Here is a 19428-nt window from a genome sequence, read left to right as displayed (position 1 = left end):
AGACTTCTCAGACACAGCCCAAGGCATAAGCACTAAGAGAATCCACGTCACAGTCAACAGTATTCTCCATAAAAATGTAACCATTTTCTAGCATTGTTTTGCCAATATTACTATCTAAGAATTTGTTAAACGGTTTAACCTCAATTTCTAATGAAGTACAAATTAAAAAAACAGTTTCAAAATAAGAACTCTAATCCAAAGTTTCCAAATGCTGACTTTTAAAGTACGATTATATATGAATAATTTGAAATTATTCCATTCCTTTAGAGCTGTTTCCAGCTAGCCTGCCAGTTGAAAAGGAAAATATTAGCCGCACCAAATGTAAGCCACAAAGCAAAAAAGGACACCACCTGTCCAAACTCGACCTCCTTCAGTTTTTGACTCTAAAAGTTTTTTAGTTTCCTCAGTCCTTCCATTACAAACTCACACACCCACAACCCAAACTCCGGGAACTAATAAGTAATGATAACAAAGCCGCGGGATACAAAGTTAATATATAAAGCTCAATTGCTTTCCCAAGTACCATCAATGATCAGTGGATGAAATTAAAAACACAATACCATTTACACTGGCATCCCCAAAATGAAATACTTAGGTAGAAATATAACAAAATATGTATAAAATATGTATAAGATCTATATGAGAAAAACCAAAAACTGATATGTGATATTAAAGAAACGAAGTAAATAAAGATATATTCTATGGTAACAGAGAGAAAAGCTCAATATTATCAAGACAACAATTCCTCCCAAACAGATGAAGTCCCAGTCAAAATCCCAGCAAGTTATTTTGGGGATATTGAGAAACTGCTTCTAATATATTCCAATAATTCATAATTATATGAACAGCAGAAGATTCACAATAGCCAACCCAATACTGAAGGAGAACAACATTAGGTACTGTTCCCACTTGCCTTAAAGAATTATTCTAAGGCTACAGCAATGAAACAATGTGGTATTGGTGAAAGAAGAGACAAACAGATCGATGGAGCAGAACAGAGTCCAGGAATAGACCCATCTAAACACAGTCCACTGATCTCTGACAAAGGATCAAAGACAGCGCAGTCAAGAAAAGACAGACCTTTCAACAAATGGTGCTAGAATAATTGGACATCCATATACAAAAAAATTAATCTACACACAGACTTTACATCCTTTATAAAAATTAATGCAATATGGATCACAGACTTAAGTGCAAAACTCAAAATTACAAAACTTCTAGATAACATAGTAGAAAATCTAGATAACCTTGGGTTTGGTGATACAGCACAAAAAGCATGGTGCATAAAATAGTTGAGCATTGGGTGTTACATACAACTAATAAATCATTGAACACTACATCAAAATTAATGATGTACTATATATATGTACTATATGCTGGCTAACTGAACATAATAAAAAAAAAGAAAAAAACTGTTGATAAGCTTAGCTTCATTAAAATTAAAGATTTCTGTTTCGTGAAATACTCTGTTAAAGAGAATGGAAAGACAACCCGCAGACAGAGAAAATATTTGAAAAAAAGTACATGTTAAATTAGATACCACTGCACATCTATTACAGTAGACTATATAAAATCCGTATCAAAAAAATCTCATGGGACTATTTTCTGACAAATTAACAAGTTAATTCTAAAATTTATCAAGATAATAAATAAAATACGTAGTATTGGTTTAGCAAAAGACAAATAATGCAATGGAACAAATCTAAGAACCCAATTACAATTCAAGCATATGTGAAAACTTTATATATAAAATAGGTAGCACTGCAAAGCAGTGAGGAAAAGATGAACTACCTCACATGAATTGACCATTTGTTTCCTTTTTTTTAAAGATTTGTATTTATTTATTTATTTATTTACTTACTTACTTACTTACTTATTTGACAGAGAGAGATCAGAAGCAGGCAGAGAGACAGGCAGAGAGGGGGAAGCAGGCTCCCTGCTGAGCAGAGAGCCCGATGCGGGGCTCGATCCCCGAGATCATGACCTGAGCTGAAGGCAGAGGCTTAACCCACTGAGTCACCCAGGTGCCCCAAATGGACAATTTTTTTAAAAAACATTTTTAATTGTGGAAACTTAAGCCATACTGGGAGAATATATTTGAAAAGCATGTAACTAAAAAAGGGTTTGAGTAGTATAAAGTGAATACCGGGATACATGTACAAGACTATTCCAAAGCAGCAAAATTTAAAAGCCCAAATCCAGAAACAACTCAAACGTCCATTAATAGTAAAAATGGATTAATAATTAGTGATATGTCTACATGAAGGAATACTATGCATTGATGAAAATGGACAAACTATAACTATTTGCATCAGCACAGATAAATCTTAGAAATGCAACTTTCGCAAAAGATAAGCAGACTAAAAAGCATATTTACTATCTGATTACATTTATAACAAGTTCAAAACAGAAAAAACTAAACTATGTTGTTTAGAGATACAAAAATGGGTGAGATAACTATAAGAAAAGAAAAACAAGGGGATATATACAGTAAAAATCAGAATAGTGATTAACTGTAGAGGGAAGTAGGTTATGAGCAGGAATGACCATGCTGAGGGCTTCAACACGATAATATGCATACAACCCAATAAAAAAATAAGCAGAAGATATGAATGCTTAGAAGAATAATAAAAAAGAGTAACAAAAAATTATAATTCTCACTATATACTTCATAGTAAAGCTGAAAAGACAAAGATCTTAAAAGCATTCAAAGAGAACACATAGGGGCGCCCGGGTGGCTCAGTGGGTTAAGCCTCTGCCTTCGGCTCAGGTCATGATCTCAGGGTCCTGGGATCGAGCCCCACATTGGGCTCTCTGCTCAGCAGGGAGCCTGCTTCCTCTCTCTCTGCCTGCCTCTCAGCCTACCTGTGATCTCTGTCTGTCAAATAAATAAATAAAATCTTTAAAAAAAAAGAGAGAGAACAGATAGATGACCTAAAAAGGACATTTCTCACAAGGTCATACCTTCAAAGTTCTAAGGAAAAGTACTGTTAAAAATAATTCTCATCTAAGCTAAAATACTGTATACATTGAACAGGAAAAGACTGCAGAAGTCAACCTAGTAGAAAACTCATCTATTTAAGCAATCACCGTGGTACAGAGGAACATACTGAATTGGTATCAGTAGCTTGAACATGGTGAGGGGCCCATACAGAGACAGATACTTCAGAACAGTTGTAAAGGGCCAAATGTTGTTTTAAAAACCCCTGTAGACTAGAACCACGTATAAGAACTAATTTAAAATGAATCATATTCCTAAATGTAAGAAGAAAACTATAATATTCTTAAAAGAAAGCGAATGAATAGATCTTAGCAAACTTGACTAAGGCAATGGTTTCTTGTATGGCACCAAAAGAACAATCAACAAAAGAAAAAATAGACCTTATTTCCAAATGAGGTCACATTCAAAACATCACTGGATTGGGGCTTCAATAAATCTTTTCACAACACAATTGAATCTATAGCAGATGTGAATAGACAGTTTTTGAAAGAAGATGTACAAATGGCTGCTAAGCACATGAACAGATGTTCAACATCGTTAGCCATCAGGGAACTGCAGATCAAAACCACAGTGAGATACCACCTCGTATCTACTAACACGGCTAAAATTGAAAGATAATAACAAGTGTTGGCAAGGAAGCAGAAAAACTGAAACCTTTATATTCTGGTAGCAGGAATTTGAAATGATGCTTCTGCTTTGAAAAATAGTCTGAGAGTTCCTCAAAAAGTTAAAAAAGGGTCACCATATGACCCAGCAACTCCATTCCTAGGTATATACACAGGAGAATTGAAAACATACATCTACATAAAAACGTGTACACCAATATTTATACCCCCATTAATAATAATAGTAATAATAATAATAAAAAGATGAAAACAACACCAATGTCCATCAACTAGTGAATGCATAAACAGTCATATGGTAAATCCATACAATAGAATATTATTCAGCCATAAAAAGAAATGAAATACTGATATGGATGAACCTTGAAAACTTCTCACTAAGTGAAAGAAACCAGAGGCAAAAAGACATATATTGTATGATTCTATATAATGAAATGTCCCAAATTGGCAAATACATAAAGACAGAAAGTAGATCAATGGTTGCTAGTGGGGCAGGGAGAGCTAGGTACAGGGTTTCTTTTGGGGTTCATGAAAATATTCTAAAATTAAATACTAGTACTGCTTGCACTCCATGAATATATTATAAAACACTGAACTGTGTACTTTAAAAGGGTGAATTTATAGTATATTACTTATCTCAATAAAATTTATTAGAAAAAGAAAATACTGCTCAGAGTTTTCTGTCACTAGTCATATGAAGTATGCAGATAACCTATGACCCAGCCATTCAACTCTCACCTGCCTGCCTGCTCGTGTGCGTGTGTGTGTGTGTGTGTGTGTGTGTGTGTGTGCATGTATACACACACACACAAATTCTTGGACAGTTACATAATAACATCTCTGAAAATAGTGCAATATGTAGTGCTGGGAAGTTGAAGGCAACCTGAATTTCCATCAGTAAAAAAGTACAGATAAAATATGGAAGAGGCACACTGCATAGTACTAAGCAACCATAAAAAAAAAAAAGATTAGATGCACATATTTCAATGTTTCTATGTGGGTGAATCTCAACAATATGAGGCTTGGCCAAAAAAATGTATATATTTATTATATAAAATTCATGCACAAAAATGCTCAATTTGCAAGAATACATACCAATGGCAGGTATCCATTAAATACATTTAAATGGTTGCCCAAGGGGTAATGAAGAAAATAGGAGTAATGTATACAGAAATGAAAGGGAATTAATTCCTATACCATGTGCCTATCATTTTTAAATAGCAAAAAAAATAGGAATGGGGGCACCTGGGTGGCTCAGTGGGTTAAGCCTCTGCCTTCGGCTCGGGTCATGATTCCAGGATCCTGGGATCGAGCCCTGCATCGGGCTCTCTGCTCAGCGGGGAGCCTGCTCCCCACCCCCCCTGCCTGCCTCTCTGCCTGCTTGTGATCTCTCTCTCTGTGTCAAATAAATAAATAAAATCTTAAAAAAAATAGGAATGCCAGGGAACTGAATGGCCAGGACCAAAAGCAGAGTAAAATGGAGATTGTTGCCTAAGTCTAGGCTTTTATAAGCTCCTAGAGACACGATTCAAAGGGCAGGTGGACTCCATTTCATGGACCAGTGCTAGAGTAGATACAGATGTGTCTTACGTTACATTTATGTTTACAGACATGTTGTTAAAGTCAAGAATAAGGAGTTTACATCATAGGCTTGTACCCCTGAAACAAATAATACATTATATGTTAAAAAAAAAAAAAGAATAAGCGGTTTACTAAAAGTCATTTGACCAACTATGAAAATGACTTTAGCAAACTAAGTAAGCCAACAAAACTCATAGTAAGAGCCTTGCCATTATATATTTCAGTTAGTTTCATAGCTTTCTATTAATCCATTTGTTCTTTTTATGTACTTTTATATATTACAATTCCTCTTACATTATCTTTTATTGACTACTTAGTACAAAAATATATCTTCATATATGTAGCCTTCATTTGTCTCCCTACCCCCAAATTGGCATTAACAATAAAGTATTCCACTATTTCTTTACATTCAGTAAATATCATTCAGATGGAGCTCTGGTTTATTTTTTCCCACACCCTTTGGGTCAGAGACTCTTTTTAAATCATTTTAAAATGGAAGTTCTTCATTAGTATGGTCTCTGCATTTAGTCAGTCCTGCAATCACCAAACTAAATATTCTAAGAAAACTAGCATTATGTCTACAAGAAACAAACTTATCATTTCATTTCTAAGATATAACATTCTCTTCTCTTTGAATAAAACTTCATTTTGTTGCCTTAAATTGTCAGTTCCCACACCATTTCTCTGGCTTACTGAATATGTGGCAGAAGTTTAAATTATTTCCAGACCTCATGCTATTTTTATGTTAGTCATATGAACAAGTTCTACTCAGCATACTCTCCACTTAGAAACAACTTTTCAAACACCCTACCTCCAAGTCCTAAGAAGCAATGAGAATTAGTGTGTCTGAGGTTCAGAGAAAATCCATGTCTGACAAGCATAGATTTACTCGTTGCTTAATGGTTTAAAATAAAATAAATCACTCAACTTCAAGTGAGCATATAGAAAACAATATGCTTTTTCTGGGAATAAATTTTTAAGGAATACACAAGGAGCACTTTTACCAGTTGGCCAAAAGATGAATCATCTCTTTTTAATGAATAGAGGAAACAAATGCCACTCTTAATGGCTGCTTTGTATAAACTTAATTCTCCATTAAAACAATATCCCTTTGGGGCGCCTGGGTGGCTCGGTGGGTTAAAGCCTCTGCCTTCAGCTCAGGTCATGATCCCAGGGTCCTGGGATCGAGCCCCGCATCGGGCTCTCTGCTCAGCGGGGAGCCTGCTTGCCTTCCTCTCTCTCTGCCTGCCTCTCTGCCTACTTGTGATCTCTGTCTGTCAAATAAATAAATAAAATCTTAAAAAAAAAAAGCTCTTTAAAAAACAATATCCCAAAGCTACACATTAGGGAAGACCAAAAAAGTTGTGTCGCTTTTGGTTAAGACAATTTTACATGAATCAGATTTGAATGTTAGCAACTACTCAGCAGTTGCTTAACCTCTCAGAGCCTTAGTAAAGGAAGGATAGTAAATGAGTTCATCGCTCGTGTCCCTAAAACTCTGTAATTCTCTGAAACCAAAGTCCAGCCTCGTCGTAATGGAATGAAATGAGAGATTCCAAACATTTGGTTGATTACCAACTGAAATACTTAACAATTTTCATGATCGGGAAATTCTTCTTGAATAAACTAAATCTTAAGCCTTTCCAATAATTCTTTCTATAATGTGGCTAGAAAATGGATGATTACTTTCCCTTGTATGGAAAAAACTTAATTCCATACTAGAATAGAGCTAATAAATCACACCTCACATTTTTTTCCAGGCTAAATAGTCCCAAACTTCCCTTTAAAAATCTCAGTTTCCAACTATTTAATCATGTGGTGGCTTTCTTATTATTCTACACCAAGTTTTCTAGATTTTAACTATGGACCCCAAACCCAGACAGCAAAACCCATGGAGGATCTAAAAGAGCTCTGTGTAATTCTCTACCAGTTGTGCACATGAACAAGGAACACAGATATTTCAGGAACTAAGAAAACCTTGACTCCTTGTATATCAGGACCACCAATTTTGTGAAATGATTATAACCTACTTTTTGCCCAGAATGCCAGTGTAAATGACTGGGTGGTTCTCCTCTACCATCCACAAACCAGAAAAAGGTACAAATAGCTTTTCTTTATAGTATTCTATGGAAAGACACATTTCAAATTAGGTGGATCAAAACACTGGCTATTTTCTGATCTCATACGACAGCAATGTAGACATGTGTTCGGCTTTTGTACAAGAAGTCTCAGATAAAATTAAATTGCTAGGATGAAAAGCAGTATGATGTCAGAAAGTATAAAAAGTTTTAAATGTGAGATCTGGTTCAAAATTGAGTCACTATCACTTGACAGATAGCCTATGTCCTTTCATAGATTATCACTTACTTCCTCCGATCCTTAAATTTCCTAAAAAATAATTGATATGTACCTCTTAGGATTGTTGTGAGATTTTAATGAGAAAATAAAGGTACAACCCAGATGTATATTACCCTCCTGTCCACTCAGGCCAACTCTCCTACAACCCTGATACAAAATTAGGATCTGTCACAAGCAACAACAGGAAATCCATTTATAGCAAGCATATTCTAATTTGGGTATGTTTGCTGAAGATTTACAAGGTCTCAGGGGGTAAACAGTAAATAGAGAACCCATAGTTCTCTTCAGTCTTTCCAGATTTTGGCCGCAAAGTCTGTCTTTTCCTAATCTTCGGTTCAGCATTGCAGATGCGCCTCTCCTTTCTCTTTTCTCATCCTCATCACTTCGACTGTCCCCCTCTGTTATGTGAACAATTGAGACCAGTCCCAGGTTCTGCCTAAAAACATGAACCTTCCCTTAGAAAGTGCTCAGTAAATGACAGAAGGCACTAGAGAATTATGGGTACCTGTTTTTACTACTACAAAAGCAAAGACCTTTCTTGATAAGGTACTTGATGAACATTACCTTCCTTCATTCATGCAGTGGGAAACCGCACCAAAGGAGTTATTATGTCATGCTAAAAACTGAAAATAATAAATACTGAATCGTGATAAGTATTTTAATTTTAAAATGCTGCTGTTTCCTGCTTTGCAATTTATAGCCTCAAATATCTCTAATGTCTATGGTCAATGGCTGTCGTTGAAAAATCAAAACCAAATGCACTGATGCTCTTCAAAGCAAGAGCTGGGCAGCAGTGATTGAACAGTTACTATCATTTGTTTAAGTTCGCATATGATTATTTCTACCTTACCTAACCCATTCCTTATCTCTATTTATGGTATTCCATTTTCATGCTGCTAAATGAATTATTTCTAGAAGAATGGCCCTTCGCTGGGTAAGCTCTTCTGTGATTTTAATTCTTTTGGCTGTAGTAAACCAAACTTCGGCCACACAACAGTAAATCTGACTAAGGCTCTGAGATCATTAACAGGAAAATCATTTTTAAGACTATTTATTTTTCTGTTACAAATCTTGCCTATTTTTGCATAGAAGTTATTAAATTGTATCACATTTGGTTTCTAAACCTCATAATTTTAAATGTTAGCAAAGTATTTTATTAGCATTAAATTCTTCTCATTAAAGAACAAAATATTGCCTTCTAAATGTCTGCAGCATATTTTTCTAATTGGTCATTTAAATCTTTTTTCAAAATATTATTTATATAGTAAATTAATTAATTTATAACAGTTGAAACATGAAATATCCCCTTAATTATATATATTTTTTCTTTTTTTTTCCCCAGATAAAAAGAACGCTTATTTCAAAAATTGCAACCTCTTCAGTGTGCCTGGGTGGCTCAGCCAGTTGAGCATCCAACTCTTGGTTTGGGCGCAGATCATGATTTCATGGGTTGTAAGACTGAGTCCCCTCAGCTGTCAGGGCTCTACACTCAGCAGGGCGACTGCTTGAAAATTCTCTCTCTCTGACCCTTCTGCCACCTCCCCCACCCCCGCTTACTCACGCACTCTCTGTCTCTCTCAAATAAATAAATAAATCTTAAAAAAATTCCAACCCCTTGCAATTAATGCTACTGCTCATAATTTGGAGGCAAACCTTACAGGTTACCATGAATTTGCTTTGTTTTATATTTTAAGCCTTTCCTTCTAAATACTACCAACTAATCTATTAACTGCAAATATGTAAGAATATAGAAAGCTTTTTATTTCCAAATAACAATATCCTTTTTGATGATATATAACAAGCCAACATGATAGACCAATTGACTTAGTATTTTATTTGGTTGAACCCTATGAAATTGTTACTTTTTAGGTCAAAAATGGCCAAGTATCATCAATTTCCTATTGTTTAAACTAAGAATTATTTTTTTCGGCCCAGAAAAAAATATTGAGAATTCTTCCTTCCTTTCAGTTACACATAGAGCCACTAGGAAATTGTAGTAATCTATCATATTCACTACACACACTGCTCATTTCAAATTTGTATCCCACCTAAAACCAACTTTTATATTTCTTTTCTCCAAATTAGGCAGTCCGTATGCTGGGGCAGAATGGGAGTTGGTTGAGTTTGAGGACTTTTATTCACTATGTGTAATGACCACCACATGCTATTTAATGCCATATATTTCCTGGATTACATGTCTGCCGAGATGCCTTCCCACCAGCTTACTTATGGTAAACTGTTTGCTTTGAGGCTAAGGACATTGAAAAACCTGGGAACTGTTTTCTGCTTTTACCAGTGGCATCAGACTTCCAAGATGCTGCTAAATATGGACTAGGTTTTTGAAGTGAACGCTTACCACTTTGCATGCAATTATTGTCTTATTGCCACATTTAAATTCTCCTTAGGAAATGTTCACTTATGAGTCATATTATACAAGTTTGACTCACTGAAAGCTCTAACATTTTAGAAAAGTTTGAAAATACAGTTAAACAGAAGTTGACATGTTTTTTATATTATTTCTGCAACAGCATCATAATTTAGATTTAATATATTAAAAATACAAGATTTATTTTATCCCATGCAATAATATATTGGCTTATTTCATACTTTTTGGTGATTTTCCAATTTTTTTGGTTCTCATTTCCACTACTTCTGTTATTTTGAACTTGCCATTCAATTGCCATAAAACATGTCTAAAAATTAAATTCTGAACTGGTAGCATTTTAATTTTCCTATTTTTCTAATATAGAAATATATATTTCATGAATGCTGATCATTATATATTGAGTTGACTCAGATCTGCATTTGAATAGCAACTCTGCCAGGTACCAGCTGTGAAACTTTGGGAACATTATTTTACTTCTCTAATTCTGTTTTCTCGTTTGTAAGATGATAATAAAAAAAATCATATGTATCATGTTGTCTGTGAAGAGTGAAAGCTTGACTTCTTCTTGGTCAATCTGGATGCCTTCTTTTCTTTTTGTTTTCTGATTCCTGAGGCTAGGATTTCTAGTACTATGTTGAACAACAGTGGTTAGAGTTGACACCCCTGTTGTGTTCCTGACCTTGGGGAAAAGATCTCAGTTTTTCCCCATTGAGGACGATATTTGCTATGGATCTTTTGTTTATGGTTTTTATGACATTGAGGTATGTTCCCACTGTTTCTACATGGCAGCAGGCTTGTATCAAGAAAGGATGATGTACTTTGTCGAATCTCTTTCTGCATCTATTGAGAGGATGGTATTGTTCTCGTCTTTACCTTTATTAATGTGGTGTATCACACTGATTGGTTTGAGGATGCTGAATCACCCCTAGAGCCCAGGAACAAATACCCTTTTGGTCATGGTTAATAATCCTTTAAATGCACTGTTATGATACCCTATGTAGAAGACCCAAAAGACTCCACCAAAAAATTGCTAGAACTGATACAGGAATTCAGAAAAGTCGCAGGATATAAAATCAATGCACTGAAGTCAGCTGAATTTCTATACATTAACAGTGAAGCAGAAGAAAAAGAAACCAAGGAACCTATCTCATTTACAAAACCCCTAAGATACCTAGGGCTAAACCTAACCAAAGAGGTAAAGATCTGTACTCTGAAAACATGGAAAGAGCCCAGATGTCCATTTATAGATGGACAGATAAAGAAGATATGGTGTATATATACAATAGAATATTACTCAGCCATCAAAAAGAATGAAATCTCGCCATTTGGAATGACATGGATGGAGCTAGAGTGTATTACGCTAAGTGAAATAAGTCAGTCAGAGACAGATAAATATGATTTCACTCATATGTGGAATTTAAGAAACAAGACATACGAATGTAGGGGAAGGGAAAGAAAAATAAAATAAGATGAAAACAGAGAGGGAGGCAAACCTTAAGAGGCTCTTAACTATAGGAAACAAACTGAGGTTTGTTGGAGGGGAGCTGGGTGGGAGATGGGGTATCTGGATGATGGGCATTAAGGAGGGCACTTGATGTAATGAGCACTGGGTGTTATATTCAACTGATGAATCACCAAACTCTACCCCTAAAACTAATAATACAGTATATGTTAACTAAACTGAATTTAAATTTCAAAAAACCTTTAAAAAATTACAAAAAATTACAAAAATTTCTAAAAAATCATATGTAGAAATTAAATGAGGCAACAAATATAAAAACAAATCTGATTATTGACTTATATTAAGTGGTGAATAAAAGTACTATTAATTAATAGTATTATTATTGTCCCAATAAACCAAAACAAGAAGTTCTCTAATCACAGATCTTTTAACTGTCTAAGGCCTATCTACACATATGAATAAGTTAATCAAAATATTCTTAACATGACCCTAAGATTCACTGAAGTTCATTACAAAATTAAGGTATATCAAGTAAGCAAGAACAAGTATGGCTTATTTAGTTAAAGAAAGGGTTGCAAACTCAGGGGCTGGGTTAATTATTACCTGTGAATCTAACTCAATCATCATAAATGCTTGCCTCTCTCTATATCCCATAAAAGCAAAACATTACAGACATTACAAAGGCCTACCTAGCCATTTTTCCTAGACCCAAGAATCACAGGGCAGAGTCCTTTGCAGGCTATAGTTTAGGAAGACACTAGGTTTCAGAAACAAGAAAAGCCTTGCTAGCCACAACGTATGCACAAATTCTATGGAAACAATATGTGTTCAAATAAAACCAAAGTAAATTTCCCATATTATAATTACATATATTATAATTACATATAGTTACATATAACTATATAACATATATAACATATAACCATATAACATATAACCATATAACATATATACATATATGTATATGTATATATACATATAACATATATACACATACATATAGCATATATACATATACATATATGTTATATACATATAACTATAGTTACATATATATAATTACATATAATTACATATAGTTCATTATAGATCCAGCATCTTCTTCATAATGGGCTTATTTAAAATATTCTAAATGACTGGCCAGTTGTCAGTGTTTATTTATTACTTGACCAAATATGTTGGACAAACCAATGGTGATTTGCCAGTTCCCACTGGTAGTATCTGAATATGGGTTAAGAACTTCCTTTCCCCCATAGGGAAAATCAGTATCTGTTTAGGTTTCAGAAGTGGAAGAGTCCTAAGGGTCAAGTAGGGTTCCCTGGAAACATTACTTTTACTGCTAAAAATAGAGAGTTTCCTCTTGGAAAATAAATAGCCCCCACTCCTAATATGCTATCAGCAGACACATGAGAGATGTTCAAATGAGAGCAAGAAATCATAGAAACTGTAGATATGAACTTCAGTGAAGTCAGTACTAACCATAAAGCCAGAATAGACAGGTTATGGTCAGTGCCGGAGATAAAGCCACATTGACCAGTATGTCTAGTGTGGTCAATATGAAAAATAATCTATATGAAAGATTACATAACTGATTCTATAATTATGGGTCTAAAGCAGGATCCCCTGGAAAAATAGGAGACTTGATTCCCAATCTCAGTGGTTCAAACAAAGAAAACAGTCAATATTAAGAATGAGCTATGAGCACACAAGGAAAATCAAGCACTACAGGGCTCAGTGCATCACCTTTAACAATGTAGTGTAGCAAACAAAACATGGCTCTAAAATTATGCTTGAATCAAAGTAGACTGACTTGAAGCTAAGTAGAAGCATCTGAGAAAGCTTGCAGCCAACTGGTAAGCCTTGGTGTGAAATTTTTGACTAGCACCAAATGATGCAGAAGAATAAGGGATGACTAGAAAGCAAGGTAGAACTTGACTGTGGACAACCACGCCTACATAGATATAAATTCTTAGAAAAGAAACTCATTTTAAGATGAATTCAAAGAATTATATTTATACCTACGTTAATTGTTGGACAGAATTTACCTTAAATGTTTTGTGAATTCTTTGATTTGATTTAAAGTTATTAGATATTATGACCTGACAGTCTGGAGGTTGTTATAAACATAACCAAGAATTGATGTGGAAATGATATCCTTACCATTTGTTCCAGAAATGTGACCCAAACGGGAAACACTTTGGGTGATTTTGGATATTATGAGGAACATAAAGTTTCCATGAGTGTGTGCACAAATATTTACATTTCAGCTAACATTCTGTTGGGTAAATAGGAAAGTTTATTAGAAAATATTTTCTGCCATATTTTTAAATCATAATTTGATAGTGTCATTATTATATTCTTCCTCTTTGTAAGCTGAATTAAATATTCTCCTCCTGACCAGAAATGGAGGCAAGAATAGCTAAATTTAGAAAAAAAAATATTTAACTTCCCATGAATAATCAAATACTTTTTTAATTTCTGGAAAATTAACTAAATAAGTCATTTCCCAGTTACAACAGAGTTTTCCATACTCTTTGTTTTTCTCCAGGAAATTTTGCTGGAAGATAATAGATGGCATTACCTTTTTCCTTGGCTAATAGTTAAGGAAAATAACCAGTCTGTCAAAAAAAGTTATTGAATATCAACAGTCTGTAAAGCATACTTCTGGGGAGAAATAGAAAATAAAACATTAGAGGGCATGAGCCCTGATTTCAAATAGCCCTGATTTCAAATTTCTTTCAGAAATTTCTCTTTGCCAAGGGGAACTCTCCTACACTGTTGGTGGGAATGCAAGCTGGTGCAGCCACTCTGGAAAACAGTACAGAGTTTCCTCAAAAAGTTAGAAATAGAGTTACCCTATGACCCAGCAATTGCACTACTAGGTGTTTACCCCAAAGATACAAATGTAGTGATCTGAAGGGATTCATGAACCCCAATGCTTATAGGAGCAATGTCCACACTAGCCAAACTATGGAAAGAGCCCAGATATCCATCAACAGATGAACGGATAAAGATGTGGTATACATATACAATGGAATATTATGCAGCCATCTAAAAGACAAAATCCTGCCATATGCAACAACATGGATGGAACTAGAGGGTATTATGCTAAGTGAAATAAGTCAATCAGAGAAAGACAGTAATCATATGATCTCATTGATATGAGGAATTTGAGAAACAAGACAGAAGATCATAGAGGAAGGGAGGGAAAAATGAAACAAGAAGAAACCAGAGAGGGAGGCAAACCATAAGAGACTCTTAATCTCAGGAAACAAACAAGGTTTCTAGAGGAGAGGGAGTGAGTGGGGCGTTGTGGCTGGGTGATGGACATTGGGGAGGATATGCGCTATGGTAAGTGCTGTGAATTGTGTATGACTGATGAATCACAGACCTGTATCCCTGAAACAAATGATACATTATATGTTAATTTAAAATTTTCTCTTTGCCTTCATTCTTAAAATTCATTATAAAGGATCTCATGTTGGATTTTTCTTATATGCTATTTGGCACACTGTGAGCTCTTTGAATCTGAAGTCTTTCATTTTTCTTTAGTTCTTGAAAATTCTATGTAATTACTTCTTGAAATATTTTTATTTCATTTTAAAATTTTTCTCTTTTTCTGTGACTGCTATTAGATACTTACACTTCTTTTTTTCTCTATATCTCTTTACTATTTTCTCAATATTTATATCATTTTATCTCATTTTATCTACTGCCTTCTAGGAGAGTTTATTAACCTAAAATTTCAAATCATTAATGAACTGTTAAACTGTTTCTTTTATATTTAGTTAAATTTAATTCATTATTTTAATAATTATGTTTTCATAGCCATCACCTCCAACCGGTTCCTCTCCATAAGAGTTTATTTCTGCCTCATGTCTTAATTATACTCCCTTAGTACTCTGCAAATATTTATTATGCCCATTTTCAATTCTTTTGTTTAATTTGTTCTTACTCTGGAATGTGTTATTTTATATACTTATAACATTGAGGAGATGGAAGTAAATTTAAATTCAATCCATCACCTTTGTTTTCAAACTCTATTTTCATTTTATATTAAGACTCCTACTCCAAAAAGAAAAAGAAGGGAAAGAATGGTAGGAAGATAAAAAGGAAAGAAGTATGAAAGGAAGAAAAAACAAACATACACTAGCATGTCAAGAACTTGGTAAAAGAAAGGGAATATAGATTAGAGAGTAGAGGGTAAGCTTTCAAAATTAAAGAAGGAATTAGAAGCAGAGGAGGAGTTACGATGGCAGAGTAGTAGGAGGACCTTGTGCTTGCCTCCTCCCTCTAACACAGCTAAATAGTTATCAATTCATTTTGAACACACAGGAAACGGATCTGAAGACTGAGAAAACAAACTGCACAAGTAAAGGGAGAAAAGAGGCCGTATCAGGGAAGGTAGGAGGTGCAGTGATCTGCAGCAGACAGAGGATTGCACAAGAAAAACACTTCCCCAAGACCACTGATTAGTTTTTACAAGTAGAAGAGAGTGAAGTGTGAAGTTTTAGAAGTCCACACCACCACCAGAGAAGTGATGGTGTGGCAGAAGTAGTGGCGCTCCTGCGAAGAAGGGCGGATGCTCAGGAGTGGACAACGTGCTCAGAGGATGCCCGGGCCACACCGGGAGAGAGCTCTGCTTCTTGGAGTGCATTTGGGAGAGGCGCACTGCCTCTCAGGGGACAAAAGAGCCAGTGGAGTCATTCGTCTGCCCCATTCATTAGCATTCAAGCAGAGACACCTGCTGAAGGCAGCTAACCTGGGTGCCAGCTTTTTGCTACACTTTACCATAAAATCTAAGTCCCTGTGTGGTCGTCTGATTGCTTTTCTGGGACAAACTGGCACCAACCACAGCATGGCGAGACCCTCCCCCAGAGGATCAGGGCAGGTCCAAGTCATACAAGGTCCCTAATATTTGAAATTCTGAAACAGAGCCACATACCTGAGATAAAACACAGGAGCACCGCACCATGGCTGGTGGGAAAACAGCACAAACATACACAGGGTGAAGGCAGGGATTTGTGGAAGTCTAGGACGCAAGAAGGGAGATTGTTCACTCTTCTGTGAGGGTTTTCTGAAGAGTGGTAGGTGCAAACTCCTCTCTCCAGGCAAGAAAGCAGGCCAAAGCCGTTTTTCACCCTCCCATCAGCACAGACAGACTTCAGCAAGTGATACAGTGTACACAGTGGAAGCTTGAGCTGTTTATACCAAGCCCCACCCCACTGCATTCTGCGGGTGCCTTTTTTTGATAGGATAAGTGTGATTCAGAGCCAGAGCAGTAGCAGACCCCCTCCCTTAAATGACCAGTACAACCCTCCCCCCCAACCCCACATGTACCAGGTCTATTGATCATAGGGTATTGCAAAGCTTTAGCTCTAGCGGAAATAGGAAGGACCAGACACAGGCTTTCCTAAAACACAAAAGACAGCTACCTAGATAAAATGCCAAGACAGAGGAATTCATCCCAAAAAGAATAAGAAGAGGTCACAAACAGGGAGCTAATCAAAATAGATATAAGAATATGCCTCAATCAGAATTTAAAACAACAATCGTAAAGATACTAGCTGGGCTTGAGTAAAATAAAAAAGAAACCAGAGAGACTCTTACTGCCAAGAGAGAAGACCTAAAAACTAGTCAGGCTAAAATAAAAACTGCTATCACCTAGATGCAAAACTAACTGGATATAATGACCACAAGGATGGAAGAGGCAGAGGAACAATAAGTGATATAGAAGATTAAATTATGGGAAAAAATGAAGCTGAAAAGAATAGGGAAAGAAAAATATTGGATCATGAATGTAGACTGAGAGAACTGAGAGACTCCATAAAGCATAATAACATTCAGAGCATAGGCATTCCAGAAGAAAAGATGGAAGAAGGATCAGTTGAGCAAATTATAGCTGAAAACTTCCCCAATATGGGGAAAGAAACAGACATCCAAACCCAGGAGGCACAGAAAACTCTCATCAAAATCAACAAAAGCTGGCTAACACAAGACATATAGTAAAATTTGCAAAATACGGAGCTAAGGAAAGCATCCTAGAAGTAGCAAGGGAGAAGAAATTCCAAACTTACAAGGCAAGACAAATCAGGTTAGCAGAAGATCTCTCCACAGAAACCTGGGAAGCCAGAAGAGTGGATGGATATATTCAAGACACAGAAGGGGGAAAATATGCAACCAAGAATACTTTATCCAGCAAGGTTGTCATTCAGGATAGAAGGAGAGATAAATAGTTTCCAAGATAAATAAAAACTAAAGGAGTTCATGAACACTTAACCAGCCTAGCAAGAAATATTAAAGGGGACTCTTTGAGTGGGAAAGAAAGAGCAAACGCAACAAAAACTGGAAAAGAGCAGAGAAAATCTCTAGAAACAATGACTTTACAGGAAATACAATGGCACTGAATTCATATCTATCAATAATAACTCTGAATATAAATGGACTAAATGCTCTAATCAAAAGACACAGGGTATCAGAATGGATTTTTAAAAAAGGAAAAAAAAACAAACAAACAAAAATACCATCTATATGTTGCCTATTAGAGATTCACTTTAGACCTAAAGACACCCATACACTGAAAGTGAGGGGATGGAGAACCACCTATCGTGCTAATGGAGGTCAAAAGAAAGCTGGAGTAGCCATACTTTTATCAGACAAACTAGATTTTAAACCGAAGACTGTAACAAGAAATGATGATGAGCACTATATTATAATAAAGGGGTCTATTTAACAAGAATATCTTAAAATTGCAAATATTTATGCCCCCAACTTGGGAGCAGCCAAATATATAAATCAATTCATAACAAACATAAAGAAACTCATTGATAATAATACAATAATAGTAGAAGACTTTAATACCCCATTTATAGCAATGGAAAGATCATCTAAGCAGATAATCAATAAGGAAATGATGGCTTTGAATGACACACTGGATCAGATGGACATGACAGATACATTCAGAACATTTCATCCTCAAGGAGCAGAATACATATTCTTTTCAAGTGCACATGAAAAATTCTCCAGAATTGATCACACACTGGGTCACAAAACGGGCCTCAACAAGTACAAAAAGACTGAGATCATACCATGAATATTTTCTGACCACAACATTATGAATCTTGAAGTCAACCACAAGAACAATTTGGAAAAAAACACAAATACATGGAGTTTAAAGAACATCCTACCTAAGAATGAATGGGTTAACCAGAAAATTAAAGAAGAAATTTTAAAAATACATGAAAGCAAAAGAAAATGAAAACATGACAGTCCAGAACCTTTGGGATGCAGCAAAGGTGGTCATAACAGGGAAATACATAGCAATACAGGCCTACCTCAAGAAACAAGAAGAGTCTTCAATACACGATCTAACCTTACACCGAAAGGAGCTAGAAAAGGAACAGCAAATAAAGCCTAAACCTAGCAGAAGAAGGGAAATAATAAAGATCAGAGCAGAAATAAATGTTATAGAAACAAACAAACAAACAAAAAAACAGTAGAACAGATCAATGAAACTAAGAGCTGGTTATTTGAAAGAATTAATAAAGTTGATAAACCCCTACCTGGACTTATCAAAAAGAAAAGACCCAAATAAATAAAATCACAAATGAAAGAGGAGAGATCATAAACAATGCCACAGAAATACAAACAATTATAAGATAATATTATGAAAAATTACATGGCAACAAATTGGGCAATCTGGAAGAAATGAATAAATTCTTAGAAACATACAAACTACCAAAACTGAAACCTGAAGAAATAGAAAATTTGAACAGACCCATAACCAGCAAAGAAATTGAATCAGTAATCAAAAATCTCTCAACAAACAAAAGTCCAGGCCCAGATGGCTTCCCAGGGGAATTCTACAAGACATTTAAAAAAGAGTTAATACCTATTCTTTTCAAACTGTTCCAAAAACAATAGAAATGGCAGGAAAACTTCCAAACTCCTTCTATAAAGCCAGCATTACCTTGATTCCAAAACCAGACAAAGACCCCAAAAAAGGAGAATTATAGGC

The sequence above is a fragment of the Martes martes genome, assembly GCF_963455335.1.
Source record: "Martes martes genome assembly, chromosome: 3".
Classification (NCBI taxonomy): domain Eukaryota; kingdom Metazoa; phylum Chordata; class Mammalia; order Carnivora; family Mustelidae; genus Martes; species Martes martes.
The sequence above is the reverse complement of the archived record's forward strand: the minus strand, read 5'-3'. Positions refer to the sequence as shown.